Source organism: Carassius gibelio, chromosome B4 (assembly GCF_023724105.1).
Source record: "Carassius gibelio isolate Cgi1373 ecotype wild population from Czech Republic chromosome B4, carGib1.2-hapl.c, whole genome shotgun sequence".
Classification (NCBI taxonomy): domain Eukaryota; kingdom Metazoa; phylum Chordata; class Actinopteri; order Cypriniformes; family Cyprinidae; genus Carassius; species Carassius gibelio.
Genome location: NC_068399.1, coordinates 26,992,772 through 27,009,340, shown reverse-complemented (window position 1 = coordinate 27,009,340; position 16,569 = coordinate 26,992,772). Strand labels below are relative to the sequence as shown.

General features: G+C 41.8%; 1 protein-coding gene across 1 annotated transcript in view; it reads left to right on the top strand.

Annotated features, from left to right (window-relative positions):
* The first annotated feature begins 6,507 nt into the window (after nt 1-6,507).
* LOC127956691 (muscarinic acetylcholine receptor M2-like) overlaps nt 6,508-16,569 on the top strand; it is a 68,756-nt gene continuing 58,694 nt past the window's right edge. Inside the window, exon 1 of the mRNA XM_052554853.1 lies at nt 6,508-6,764. The gene's annotated coding sequence lies outside the window, so the exon portion shown is untranslated. The remainder of the gene's footprint in view (nt 6,765-16,569) is intronic.

Genomic DNA, 16,569 nt, shown 5'->3' with positions numbered 1-16,569 from the left:
CGTATTAACCGTGTGTTTAAAAATGTTTGTGCACACATTTATGACAAAGTTGCATTTTCATGCATTTAAAACTTAATAACTTTAAATGTAATAATCACACTACAGTTTAAATTATGACTAAGTACTTCTGTAATCATAAAAAAATATTAAAACATAATGATTAAGAATTATAAACCTTACATTTTTACCATTATCTTAACAACCACACCTTTAAAATCATCATAAAATATATTATAACCCAAAATAAGGGTTTATGATTTTCACCTCTATTTCAGCTTCACTTAAATTTCCAAAATGACCATTGATAGTTACTTTTCTAAAAAAAAAAAAAATACAAAAAAAAAATAAATAAATAAAAATAAGAAAAAGATAATTAATAAAACTAGTCAAATAAGTCAAAAGAACAAAAGATTATTAAAACATAGTGATGTACAATGTACATTTTTCATGGTGTCTCTCTGAAATCATTTAACTAATAAAAGATTTGAAGATTTGAAGTACACTACACGTGAATATTCAATACAAAGAAGCACACTTAATTTTTCACATGATGTCTTTTTTAAAACACAAGAGAAAAATAATGCATGCACAAATAAATATATTTGCTGATATTGCTGTATATGTCCAGATCTGAGCAGCTAAAGGTAAAGATGGCAGCACACAGATCACATGTGCATGTGGTTGATGGATGTGAAAGCTAGCGGGTAACTCTGACGTCTCAAACGCACCGGACTGGAGCCATTCACACACACACACACACACACACACACGTCTGCGCTCTGATTGGCTCCCGCTGAGAGCCGCTCTGCTCTCTGATGAGTCTGTCTCACTCAGACACGCATAATTTTGCTTCTTAACGCCTGAAACGTCTGAAACTCCAGGAGAGTTGAGGCCCTGTTCTCCAACGAGCATAGAAATACATAGAAATACATAGAAATACATAGAAATACATATAAATACATAGAAATACTACAGAACTGCACAACTACAACAGAATACAAAGAATGCAATTTTTTCCTTTTTATGAAAAGATAATGAAAATGTTCATTGTTACATAAACCAAGTGTGTTTTGAATTTAATAAATTAAAAACACAAATGCATTTAATTGTGCAAACTGTCTAAGCGTTTTTAGTGATTGATTATTATTCTATTTAGCTTTAATTCTATTATATATCCATTTTTATTGTAAGTATTTTTACCACTTAAATTTATTTCACTTAAGCCAAAGTAATGTTTTTTATTCATTTTAAGTTTTTCATCTAATATTTATATAATTCATAATATTTAACATACATTAACAATTTATTAATCATTTAGAATCTAATTTTAAAAAATGCAAAAAGAATCTAAAATATGGATTTTTATTCATTTTAAAATAACAGCAAATATGTTTATTATTCTCTTTAATGTGTCGCGTATCTATGTAAAGACATTGCATTTTCTTCTTCTTTTTATAAAAAAATTATAAAAAATTGTATTTTATACTTTTGCACGTTGCTGCACAGCAAATGCATTCTGTTCCATTTTGCATATATCTATGCATGATATACTGTCAAATAAATAAATACATTTATGCATATACACTACAATGTTTTTTAAGCTCTAAATAAAACAAGAAAACACTATTTCTAAGATTCTGATAGTCTCTATACCTCAGTATTTCATGTTTAATTCAAGGTGTTACTTGTCTTTTATTGTCTTATCTTAAAGCCCGTCTCTGTGGATGACAGTACAAACTCATTATCACGGTCACTCCTGAAAAACAAGCGCATACGGCCCTCAAATCAACATTTGGCTCAATTAACATGTTGAGACGAGATATCCAGGGAGCACTAGTTAGTGTGCAAGTGTCCCTGGTGCACGAGCAGCTTTCATTTAGCAGAAACAATGGAACACTAATGGAACATGAGAGGCCTGAAACAAAGAGCACTTTCCACACACACACACACACATCCAGTACAGCAGAGCGTGTGTGTTTGTGACCACTGATAAGAGTTTCTCTCAGTATCGTGTGTGCTGATGTTGCTGGAGCTATTAACACACACACACACACACACACACACACACACACTGCGGGTGTTGCATCTGTCAAATCTTAATGCAGTTAAACACACAGTTCAGTTCATGAAAAATGAGCAGAAGGGAAAATACAAGCTGCAGTGTGTGTGAGAGATTAATGTTATGAAACCAAAGTGTGACTAAAGCCTTCCAGCTGTCTGACTTCATGATAAACACCCACACACTGGAGTTATTAGTCAACTAAAACCATACAAAAACATTCGATAAATACTTGAAATAAAATTAATCTTAACTGAAATAAAGTCAAATATGGTTTTTTTTAAATATACCTTTGCCAAGGCAATATTTCTATTTTATCCTATTTTTTCTATTTTTGTTTAGATAAGCTTGAAGTACTAAAATAACTAAAACTAAATCAAATAATATTTGTTTTAAAAAATTCTGAATATACATTTTAAAAAGTTTAAGCTTGAAATTAATGTAAACTGAAATAAAACAAAATTATTTTTCTTTTTATTTCAGCTAGCTGTCGAGACCTTTCATAAAATAACTAATATGAAATAATAAATGACCACTGATAAATAAAAATTATAAGAAAGAATAATAAAAATAAAAAAGAATAATAATTAAATAATAATTAAATAATGAAAATAATGAAAATAAATGTTAACTGAAAAAAAAAAAAAAAAAAAAAAAAATATATATATATATATATATATATATATATATATATATATATATATATATATATATATATATATATATATATATATATATATATATATATTTATTATTATTATTATTATTATTTGTTCATCTGTCGTCATCTAGAGTTTCAGCAGATCTAACTGGCTGTTATTCTGACTCTAAAGTTGATCTTTAACTACAACCGAGACACTTGATCTGATATTTTGCTTTATAATTAAATGACCTTCATTCATGCATTTATAAGTGACTGAAGTGATACTCACAGATCCCCGAGAAGTGGCTGTTTTGAAAGGTTTTGAAACTCATATCTGTGTCCGGTGTTCAGACAGATGTTCTGGTGTTTCGCTTCTCGTGTTATCCAGGACTGTGTGTCAGAGACAGACTGGAGGCCTGGATCATCAGAAAATACACTCGTTATCACACTAACATGACTCGAAACCTTACAAACAGATGCATCGCTGGAGGTTATGAAGAACAGAATCACTTAAGCAGAGCAAAGTGTGTTAATAAACGCATCACCTGTGGACATGAACAGAAGAGAGGAAGGACAGGAGCTTCTGTTCCTCTGTGAAGGAAGCTCAACATGATTTCTCCACATAGTACAACTTTTTGTGCTAGTTTTATGAATATTGAACCCTGACGGTGGTTTGTTGAAACAGCGGCACGACTGCAGCTTTCACAAACGTTACTCTCCGTGTCTATTTGGGACCAATTTTGTGCCTTGAAGGATTGTGGGTATTGAGTTCAGCAGCACAGAATGATGCAACGCATGCTCAAGACTACAGTATGAATCTGAATAACATCTCCACAGCTCCTGGAGAAAGTTGCATAAACATTTTCAGACTTACTTTTTCATGTGATAGATTTATTTATGAGATGCTTATAAATTATCACAGAAAAAAAAAAATATATATATACATAGCATTAGAAATATACAAAAACCTTATATATCTTATATGCACATACATATTACATACTGTATGTGTGTATGCATGTATAAACAGATACGTTTGAATTATTAAGTGTGCAGGTTTGATGTTATGAAGTGCCCCTTTAAAATGTATAAGACACAGCTCTATTCTTCCTGACCAACACTCGTTCGTTTGGAGGCATGCAGCGGTCTGCTAATGTTATAATGTCTGAATGGGGATCTCAAAGCAATTTAGCAGGAGTGTGTGTCTCTCGGTGAATGTGTGTGTATTGATGCAGCGGTCAGATCGATGGCTGTCCTCTAATTCAGCACACTGTTTACTGACACTAACAGCCGAGAATTAACCTGCACTTGAGACCCCAGAGACCCACTGACGGACCGCGAGGATTGCATGTGGTCTCCCCGGGGGTCTGTTCACACACGAGAGAAAGACATTAGTGAGTAAGGAAGACATTAACGGCCATGAAGCAGATGAGAGAGAGCAGTCAATATATCCGAGCTAACAGGGAACGTTCTTGCAATGTTATGAGCTTCCTGTAACACTGATGTTTTGATGAACATTCTTTCAAAGTTATCCGGTCTATTTTTGGAATGTTGGAATGTTGACACATTTGTTAAATGTTACTAACTCTTTTAGAATGTTCAGAGGACATTCAAACGTAACGTTCTCATAACGTCTGCGAAATGACCAAATGGAATGTTCCGTTTTTTTTAAACATGTAAAAAAACGGAACGTTCAGAAAAACACTGTCATGTTGCACAATACATAAAAAAACACATATTAAATAATCCGACATCATTTCCTCTTCTCCACTTGTTCCAAACCTGTATGAGATTCTTTCTTCTGCTGAACACGAAAGAAGACATTTCGAAGAATGTTGACGGACGCTCATTGACTTCTGTAGGATTTGTTTCTATCCTATGGAAGTCAATGGCTACCGTCAGCTGTTTGGATTCCAACATTCTTCAAAATGCTTTATTCTGTGTTTAATAGCTGAAAGAAACAGTTGGGATGCTATATAAGCAACAGGAAGTACAATATGAGCGTTCCAGGGTGTTGCTTACTGGTCAAGCAGCATTGCTAAATCTATTAGCATTAGCATAAAAATCCTGATAACTGTATCTGTGGGGTTACGCAACACTGTCGTACATCTCACACACCGGCAGAAAAACGCAGCAGTAACAGGTTCCAAATTCTTCTCATTGATTTCTATTTGTCCTGATCCCCGGCTGGTCCCTTAGCCCCCAGTGAGAGTGACAGGCGGCTGATGGACAGTTCGTTTAAACTGAAACAATCACGGCTTTCTTTCTCTCTGCCTGTCTCCCATTCCTTCACTTCATTTGTCTGTTTTCTGGTGCTGCAGACAAAGCTATCTCTGTGAGAGGAGCCGTGCTGATTGTATGTGTGTATTGTGTGCTGCTCCTTTACTAAACGAGAGCCACGGCTGCGAGTACAGAGGCTCTTCTAATAGCAGCTGTCAATTTAAGCCCCCTCCTGATTGGATAGGGTTGGTATAGATGTACGTATATGCAGAGTGGACGGCGTTAGCTTGACAGCGAGGGCTAAATTGGCATGTGAAGTAATGCAGAAGATGCTAATTAAACACACAGATCAAACCAGCAGCACTGTCTGCTACTAATCAAACTCTCGAGCATGCACTTTCTCCTCTCGTTAAACAAGAGCGACTGATAGTGTGGAGAAACATCATGCGAGTGCATGGCTTGGGCAGATGCATGCTGTGTGTGTGTCATGTGAACGTGTGTAAAACACAGCAAGGGAGGGATGTCACAATTAACAAACAAAGCCCAAACCACAAACACACACATCTTCTGTGTTTTCCCCCAGTAGATGTCAGTGTAATCTTCACATCCTCAAACACTCGAGCACATTCATGCCTGAAAGCCCTCAAACACAACCCTTACAAAATAAGTACCACCGTGACTCTATGGTGCTACTATAATAAAGCACTTCAAAGAACACCGCTTTCTCCAGAAACATCCCATTATATTCAAATGTTACATTCGTATGGATAGTGTATTTAGGGAACACCTGTTTTCTTTCCTGAAATTTTTTAGGCGCCATTTATTTTTTAATGTTACTAATGTTTCAAAAACGTTCAGAGAACATTAAAAAACAACGTTTGCATAATGTTTGCAAAATGATAAAATGGAATGTTCGCATAACCAATTGGAACATTTGGAGAGAAAACTTTTTATATTTTTAGAACACATTTTTTTGTCATATGGGATGTGCCAGGGTGTTGCTAGGATGTTGTAAGAGGTTGCTAGGGTGTTGCCATGGCACCTCTATTTCCAGGATTGATACAATGTTTTTTGGATACACTTCTGTATTTTTTGGATACACTTCTGTACGCAATGGATCGTGATGAAACATGAATATGATAATCATGGATCACCACGATGGATATCAAAGTACCGCTATACTACAATGCTATGTGTTTTGGACTCGTACCAGAGTAAAACCAAGGGTTTGGAGAATAATATAAAAACCAGCAGATTTCTGGACGTGCACGCAGGCGACACCATGTTTTTGATCATGTAGCATGGTAATGCCAAGAGCGTTACACGTGGAGCGTAGCGGTACATTTTCCGCTAAAAGGTTTTTGTGGTTTAGCGCGACACGGATCTGTGAAAACAGCTCAAATCCCGTTTAATCCTCCAGGACGGAATCGATCCAGCAGCATCTGAAGCTGCGCTCAATCACACGACGCGCAAAACGCGCTCATTCACCTGAACGTCACGTGCATCTAATCCACTTAAAGCCCTTTCCCGAGTATAAAAGCCCGAGCCTGATGCATCATAACGCATTTGCGCGTAAACACTGTCATCCGCGCGATACTGATGCAGCTTAGACGCCTGTAAACCGAAGTGTGTTGATGCTGTGACAATGATGCTGTGAAGGGACCTCCTGCGTCTCCTCCCCTCCCTCCTCCCTCCTTCCTCCTGCTCCCCCGCTCCTCGTTTCCACTCTTCATTCCGCGTTCAGAAGAGATGCGAGCGTCCAGCATCATGTCCTCAGACGTCCAGCTGCGTGACCAAACGGACAGCAGGGACCCCGCGGGCGCCAGGAGCGACTGAGAGCAGGTAGGACAAACTTGCCGTTTCTGCGCGTTATTTAGAAAATATTGCAACCGATTTGTTACATCACGCGCTGGCCACTGCTTTCACCATCCGGAAACTGCAAACAAACGCACGCGCGTCAAAGAAGGCAAGTGCAACCAACACAAGATTCACTCAGAAAAATGATCTTTAAAACATTCCGCTGTGCCTGAGATCGATGGGAAGCCGCAGAAGACGCCGTGCACTGTGGTTTGTTCTTGGACTGAGCCATATGGAGACTCCAACAGCAACGCCGATTTCGCGCGCTTTCCCCTTCACAAGTCACTCAACTTTAAGACGCTTCTCTCATCACAGACCCATTTAGACTATCTTCTTCAGATCTGAGCGCGCAAACCAAAGCAGACCTGAACTGGAAAACGCGCTCCGTTTGCGCGCGGACTCACGCCAAACGGGATTTACGCACAAACAACTCGAGAAATTGTATCGTCGATCTCTTTAATATCATGTGGGTATCTGATCAAACATTTGAGAGTTGGATGAAACGTATTTGGTTGAATCCGTTGCCGTTCAAGTCGTGCGTAAATGGTTTTTACGCACTGAACTGAGCGCAACGTTTCATTTTTAAACACTGGAAGGACTAATAATAAAACAGTTGGTCATTTGCTCGTGATGCATCTGCTTTAAATAATGCAAAAATGTCTGAACGAGTCGACTATTGTAAAATAAAGTGTCTTTTTGTGCCACGACACTGATTTAGACAGCGTCCCAATTCAATGAGTGTGAACTGATTCTCCAGCTGATTTGCTCTTGATCAATGCTCTACCATCGTTCATTTCCTACTACAGACATTTGACAGAAACAAACTTAAATGTTGTCTCCAACCCAACAGAATTGTGGAAACCTCGGGGCGAGATGACTTTACGCGCTGTGTGCCCGATGGAGGACTTCCTCAGAGCGCGTTTTCTCTTATTCTCCGAATGAAGTTCACATCATTATTTGACTGTGCATGTTCAGTTTGATTTTGGAGAGCACTGAAGCGTTCAGAAATGAAAAGGAACCGGTCAGGTAGAACTGCCCTGGTCTTTAACGCGTTCCTCTAACATTTGGGCAAAGATGAACTGTTATTAATCAATAGAGGTAATAACTTGTGCTGGAAGTTTTCAGCTAAGATCTCTGATTTATTTGCTCTGGAGCTCCGTGCGTGGCTCAGGACGCGCGCGTGGAATCGATAAGATCGCTCGCGCATCGATAATCAAAGCGCGTTCCTCGGCAGGTGGTCAGAGCTGCTATTTTTAACCTTTATGTTTGGCACATATTTCACAGAGATTTCGATCACGATGACTGCTCATAATTTAGGTAGGCTATCGATTGCAGTTGTGCTCATGAAGTGATTATCGTTCAGGACACGAGCAGCATATTGATTATCAGTGGATTCGGCACTGATGGATTGTTGCGCTGAAATAAAGAAACGAGAGAGAGAGAAAATCCAAATGCGCAAAGACGCGGAGGAACCCAACGCTGTGCCGAGATCTGGAACGAGTGCGCGCTTGAAACGAAGCTTTCTGAACGGGTTTCATGAGATGGTTTTTTTTAAGCTGTTGCACGCTTTTCGCTCTTTTGGTTTAGCGCCTTCTGCCCCGTTAGAGCGCGCGCTACATGCAGACGGGAGCGCGCATTGACGCGCACAGGTACACTAGGGAAAGAAAAGGCTATATAGCAAAGATTTCAAATTGGAAAAATTACTCAACCCTATTTTTTTCTCATTTAATGTATAGCACAATTTTATAATATACAATATTTCAGAGTAAAATTATACAGTATATTTAACTAAAATGTATATACTTAAACTCTATATATAAACAAATATATTTTAAAAATTCATTGTGCATTCTAATTAATCTCAATCAAATTGCAGTTGGATTATTTTGACTAGGTTGATTTTTCTTTTTTATACAGCTAACACAAAACAATAAAAGCATGCTAACAATAAAAAACACTTTAAAAAGTTAACTCTTCATGTATTCATTCAAGGAATGCAAATCGTTGTAATTCAAAATGAAATGTTGTTCTTTAAATTTAACAAAACGAAATAACATTTATTCTCCAGCAAACATGTTTACAGCATACAAACAAGTCTCCCTCTTAATGGAAAACTCCCAAAACAACCTTTTTTATCCAATCGCTGGCCCTCTAGAGAGAGAATGCTCCGCCCCCTGATGTCACATGATCTAATTCACACAGGTTCAGGGCTCCTAGAGCAACAATAACCCCAAATAAATAAACCCAAAAGAATATTCAGTATTAAATTGAAAAAAAAAAAAAAAGAATTATATAAATAACATTTAAAATATAAATAAATATATAAACACACATCAAATATAATTAGAATTAGCAATAAAATATTTATATTATCCTAAACATCATAATAAAATCTGTTACCATAAAAATCCATATTATATTTATTATAACACATTTATATTAAAATAATGTTTTAGCACTATAATGCTAACATTGTAATCAAATATTTTTTAATCCTAACACATTAAATATGTCAACAGAAAGGGATATTGTGTTAGGGATATCGTTGCTGCATTTCACCTGTCCGTCACTATACACCTTCTCATCTATTTTAAGAGTGCCCTGTGTTTGGCTGATGCTGGTGTAAAGCTGCTAAAGAAAAGACGTAATGATGTGTGCTGTGTACACATCAACACTCAGTAACACCATCAGATACTGCATGCATGTGTGTGTGTGTGTGTGTGTGTGTGTGTGTCGTTTCTCTCTGCTGTTCTTGAATGAGTTAAATCAGACTGTTAAAGTCTTTCATCCGCTGATGGACACAGGACTGATTCACGCTGACCTGTGTGTGTGTAATGTCAGTGTGAGAGGATGTTTGACTGCAGACAGTGTTGTGGTGGTGTTTAATGGCAGCAGGGGATTGTTTAGGTGAATAATGTTTATGGAGTTACAGCTGAGATCATTTAGAAGTGCTAACAGGACTGTAGAGACCCTGTCAGGATGACTGACACACACACACACACACACACTAACAATGACACGGAGGGTCTTGGGAACTGAGTGTGTGAGAGAGAATCATTGCTCCTGATTTATTTGCAGCACTAGTTGTTTGTCACAGAATCTAAATGCACAACAATACAGAGGAAGAAAGTCACCGAGTGTCTTAAAAACCAACCAACTTTGACCAATCTAAGAAAAAAATTTGAGTTTTAGTTTATGCAGCGTGGGTTTAAAGTCATGTGATGACGTCTGCAGGTCCTCGTCTGAAGTATTTCGGAAGCGATAGCATGCATATGAATTTACTGAGCTGTAATCTGGAGACACATTTGTTAAAATGGCATGAAACGGATGCTGTGACCATCTCGTCTTCCCAAAAGTGACATATATCCGAGTGAAACGGGTTTTCCGATGACGAAAACAACCACACACGGCAGGTCTTGATTTTGTCCAATGGGAATGAAGTGATTGATTCGGTCGATGTTGTTCACTAATCGCTGTGATCTCATGCTGCTGTGCTGCAACAAACCATTCTTTTTATAATCGATTCATCTAACAATTATTCAAACGATTAATCGACTAATCCTCGATTATTTCGCTTATTAATCAGTAGACATTTATTGATTACTCAGCTTTTGCAATAAGTTAAAATATTGAGTTATACATATTCTAACAAATAAATGAAAGTAATCAGCTTTTGAAAGTCCTATTATGTAATTGCAATTTATTTATACTAATAAATCTATTTGGCACACAACATGAGATGGCGGAGAAACTCTTCTTCACCATTTAATTAGAACATTCAGAGAACATTCGAAAGTAACGTTCCCCGAACATTCTGTAACGGAATGTTGGTCATTTTTGAATAACCAAGAAAAAACCATAAGGAGTTCACCCCAAAAGGCAAATCATTTCCTCATCTCCATGTCGCAGCAAACCTGAGATATTACCAGAAGACACTTCTCCTTCAGAACATTGGTTTTGGGCTGAACTGCTCCTCTAATGATCCCACACACTCTCATCAGCTTCACAGCAGGTTTGCAAACCTCCGTCATTTGTTCCACAAAGGGAGACAAATGAAAAAGATATGCAAATGTACTTACTGTTTTCTGGAGCCTGTCGAGCACAGCCCAGAGGAAAGAGTTGCTCAATGACCTTCTCAATCGCCATCACGCTTTCCCACGGTTCACCTGAAGAGAAATGAACAGGTGGTAAGAGTAAAAACCATTATAACCAGTGAGCAGCAGATGAAGTGTTTATAGACATCTGATGACGAGTCACGAGTTAAGAGAAAACAGCCTCTAAATTCATGTTATTTAGTGCCTTTCAGATATACTAGAATAGTTCTTATTAATATTTTGAATTGATGAATTTTTTTAATGTATGCAAATATAATAAAATGCAATGTGTGTACTTATCAATTTTATTAGTTTTAATTGTTTTACTACAACAAACGAACTTAATTAACATGCCAAATGTTGCTAGCTGAAATAAAATGTGTACGTTTTTATATTTTATTTTATATTTAAGTATATGTGTAGCTTACATTGTGTGATATTCACAATCCAACAGTAAAGGAGGACGATTATGCAGTTATTTTCCCACAAGCAGCGCAACCCCTGAACCAACAGGGCAAACACACACACACACACACACACACACACACACACACACACACACACACAGACTTCATGACATTCAGAGTGGTGACACTCACTCCTCTCGCCCCTGGGCGTCCGTCTCGCTGCAGCGGGGGATGTGTGCGTGTGTGTGTGTGTGTGTGTGTGTGTGTGAGCAGTCAGTCTGTTGACACACTCTGGTGATCTCTCTGCTTGTGCGACACGGCGTGTTGGAGGGATTTTTCTACATTTCACATCTGATATTCTCAGTGCAGAACTCCAGAGGCACAAAATGCTGTCAGACACGAGCTGATCTGACAGGACAGAGGAAACTGTGTGTGTGTGTGTGTGTGTGTGAGGGGCATCAGTGAAATAGCGGAGCACCCCTGGTGATCTCTCCTTCTCGCTCTTGTCACGTTCACACTGTAAAGAGTAATGCACAGAGAGATGCATCCGCTTTCCTCCAATCTGTTAATATTAATTCAAAAGGAACAGTACACTGAAAATAATAAATCAAGATCTTTACTCGCACTGTTTCTTCAAAACTATAAAAAACTTTCTGACATACATAATCCAAAACTGTCTGAATATACTTTACAATATATAGATTTGCATGAAACACTGACTCAAATTTCCAACATTAATTATTTACCATTAGAATTTTTTCAGATTTTTAGATTTTTTTTTGTGAACATAATGATAAAACAAACTGTGTGTGAGTGTGTGTGTGTGTGTATATATATATATATATATATATATATATATATATATATATATATAGTTCCTGTTGATCATACTTGACTATGGAATTTTTTTTGTATTATTATCAATCCAATTACTTTAATTTCTTTAATAATTATAAATATACAGAATAAATGTATAGTATTATTAATGCAACTAAGTACAGTTTTAACGTTTAAAAAAAGATCCGAATACATTTATACAATATTAATCAATCTCACAGTTAATGCGAATGTCTACAGAATAAATCAGGATTGTTATTAATGTAACTAGGTACGGTTTTAACATTTTCTACAAACTTATCATCTACAGTACATAAATCCGTAAAATATTAATCGACCAATTGTCACGGTTGGGTTTGGGAAAACACAAAGAGAGGGTAGATCCAAATGCAGGTAAGGGTTTTTATTTAAACAGAGGGGTAACTACAAAAATAAACAGTCATGAGAGACAAACGTAACCAAAAGAGGGAACCGGATGAAACGGGGAACTCGGAAGAATGAGAAGGTAGAGGAAGTCTCGGGGGAACGAGAGCATGAGACACATAGGGTAAGGACTCCATGAAGACAACAGAGAAAGACAGCTCTATATAGGGAAACTAATGACAGAGTATTGTCAACACCTGTGCGATTCTAATTGGAGTGCAATTACTGTGAAGACACAACCAGACTAGCGGAATTAAAGTGCCTATGGTGAAGTGCCTAAGGGGAAGTGAGCTCATTAGGGAACACCCAGGAAAACAAAGACTGGCAGCGTGACATTACCCCCTCCCTACGGAGCAGCTACCAGATGCTCCACCTAAACCCAGGAAAACCCCAACAGAAAAAGAGGCAGGAGGGAGGTGGAACGGCGGCGGACCAGGGGGAGGGACGGAGGGACAGAAAACAGGGACAGGAGCAACCAGGAGGAATGGAAAGGTGCAACACAAAACAAGGAGTCCAGGAGGGAGGCGGACAGGTGGAGGCTCAGGGGGAGGGAAGGAGGGCCAGACTAAACTAAAAGGAACAGACAGAAACAGAATTCAAAAAACACAAAACATAAGTCCATGAAGGGCATGTTGAGGCGTCCACCAGGACGGAGCAGATGACCACCACATCTTTGTGGTCGAGGCCGGAGTCCACCAGGGCGGAGCGGAAGACCACCACGGCCTTGTGGTCAAAGTCAAAGCCCTCCAGGGCGGAGCGGAAGACCACCACGTCTTTGTGGTCGAGGCCGGAGTCCACCAGGGCGGAGCAGAAGACCACCACGTCCTCATGGTCACCGCCGGAGTCCCCCAGAGCGGAGCGGACGACCACCACGTCCTCGTGGTCACCGCCCGAATCCCCCAGGGTGGAGCGGACGACCACCACGTCCTCGTGTTCACCGCCAGAGTCCCCCAGGGCGGAGTAGAAGACCACCACGGCCTTGTGGTCACCGCCTCGGGAACAGCATCGGGCACCGCCTCGGGAACAGCATCGGGCACCGCCTCGGGAACTGCATCGGGCACCACCTCGGGAACTGCATCGGGCACCGCCTCGGGAACTGCATCGGGCACCGCCTCGGGAACTGCATCGGGCACCGCCTCGGGAACTGCATCGGGCTCCGCCTCGGGAACAGCATCGGGAACTGCATCGGGCACCGCCTCGGGAACAGCCTCGGGCACCGCCTCGGGAACTGCATCGGGCACCGCCTCGGGAACAACATCGAGCACCGCCTCGGGAACAACATCGAGCACCGCCTCGGGAACAGCATCGAGCACCGCCTCGGGAACTGCATCGGGCACCGCCTCGGGAACTGCATCGGGCACCGCCTCGGGAACTGCATCGGGCACCGCCTCGGGAACTGCATCGGGCACCGCCTCGGGAACTGCATCGGGCACCGCCTCGGGAACAACATCGAGCACCGCCTCGGGAACTGCATCGGGCACCGCCTCGGGAACTGCATCGGGCACCGCCTCGGGAACTGCATCGGGCACCGCCTCGGGAACTGCATCGGGCACCGCCTCGGGAACTGCATCGGGCACCGCCTCGGGAACTGCATCGGGCACCGCCTCGGGAACAGCCTCGGGCACCGCCTCGGGAACAGCCTCGGGCACCGCCTCGGGAACAGCATCGAGCACCGCCTCGGGAACTGCATCGGGCACCGCCTCGGGAACAGCATCGGGCACCGCCTCGGGAACTGCATCGGTCACCGCCTCGGGAACTGCATCGGTCACCGCCTCGGGAACAGCATCGGGCACTGCCTCGGGAACGGCTTCGGTCACCGCCTCGGCCTCCGGAACAGCAGCGGGCACCGCCTCGGCCTCCAGAACAGCAACGGGAACCGCATCGGGAACGGCCTCGGCCACCGCCTCGGCCTCCAGAACCGCAGCGGGCACCACATCGGGAACAGCATCGGGCATTGCCTCGGCCTCTCGAACAGCATCGAGCACCTTCTCGGGAACAGCCTCGGCCTCGGAAACAGCATCGGGCACCGCCTCGGGAACTGCATCGGGCACCGCCTCGGAGACTGCATCGGGCACCGCCTCGGCCTCCGGAACATTAGCGGGCACCGCCTCGGGAACAGCATCGGGCACCGCCTCGGGAACTGCATCGGGCACCGCCTCGGAGACTGCATCGGGCACCGCCTCGGCCTCCGGAACATTAGCGGGCACCGCATCGGGAACGGCCTCGGCCACCGCCTCGGTCTCCGGAACAGCAGCGGGCACCGCATCGGGAACAGCCTCGGCCACCGCCTCCGGAACAGCAGCGGGCACCACATCGGGAATGGCCTCATGGACGGCAGCCGCCCGCTCGGGAACGTTCTCCGGGTCCTGAGGAACAGTAGCTGCCTGTCTCCTCCTCCGCCCTCTACGATGGAGAGTCGGTGGCGTTGAGTCGGCCATCTTGTGCTGTGGTGCTGGGCTGGCGGCCATCTTGAGCTGTGGCGCTAGGCTGGCGGCCATCTTGGGCTGTGGGGCTGGGCTGGTGGCCATCTTGGGTTGTGGGGCTGAGCTGGCAGCCTTGTCTGGAAACTCTGGTGTGGTTGTTGCATTCCACTGAGCACGATGGTGCAGGTAATTGGTAAACCCCCAAAAGTCCAGGATCTCTAACCCCTTCATCTCCCATTGAGGTAAAGGATCATCCAGGCAATTATTAAACCAATCCTTTAGTGCTGCATCATTGTAACCTAACCCGACTGCCAAAGTCCAAAACAATTGCGCCAGGCCACCCACCTCCCTTCCCTCTTGATGAAGGGTGGTTAAGTTCCGGACTCTCCCCCTCCGTTCCTCCATGGTGGCTGGGGAACCGATCCGAAATCTCACACCGCTGGATCTAGGCATGATGGAGTCCTTCTGTCACGGTTGGGTTTGGGAAAACACAAAGAGAGGGTAGATCCAAATGCAGGTAAGGGTTTTTATTTAAACAGAGGGGTAACTACAAAAATAAACAGTCATGAGAGACAAACGTAACCAAAAGAGGGAACCGGATGAAACGGGGAACTCGGAAGAATGAGAAGGTAGAGGAAGTCTCGGGGGAACGAGAGCATGAGACACATAGGGTAAGGACTCCATGAAGACAACAGAGAAAGACAGCTCTATATAGGGAAACTAATGACAGAGTATTGTCAACACCTGTGCGATTCTAATTGGAGTGCAATTACTGTGAAGACACAACCAGACTAGCGGAATTAAAGTGCCTATGGTGAAGTGCCTAAGGGGAAGTGAGCTCATTAGGGAACACCCAGGAAAACAAAGACTGGCAGCGTGACACCAATGCTGCTGTTATTGAAAATGTGCACAGAATATATTATTATTCTAATAAATGTTTCTAGCCACAGCTTCAACATTTCTATAATAAACATAAATCGACAAAATATTACTCAAGAAGTAACGTTTGAAATGTGTTTCTGCTGTTTTCACACATGCACCACTGTGGAAGATATCTTTAATAACTTTAATAAAGCGTCTGTCTCTCTGTAGAAACAAACCCAACACACTAACGAACTCATTTAGTAAAATGGTGACACATAACCCAGAGTAAAAATCTAGAAAAACTTCATTCCAGTTCCTCAAAACTCAGAATCCACTGATCGTCTTTACAATGTACAGAAGCTGCGGTGTGTTTAGTTCACACGACACACTTCTGCTCTCCGTCGGCACGGATAGATTATCCCTAACTAGTGCGCTTTCTGACATTTGGAGAGAGGAGAGACGTTTGGAAAGCTGCGGGATTCAGCGAGAATGTGTTTAGATTCAGAGACGCCTGTTTTACATCTTTACAGCCGCGGTGTGTGTGTGTGTGTGTGTGTGTGTGTGTGAGGACGCTTGAGAAAACAGGTTTCATTTGTCCGTATTTCAGTGTTTGTCCTCCCCAAAAACTAAAATACAGAGCTTATCTAATTCAAGTGGCTTTACACTGGATGAGCCTGGAAGATCAAGCACACACACCGTTGAAATAAAGGTGTGTGAGAGTTCGGTCGAGCTTTAAAACTTA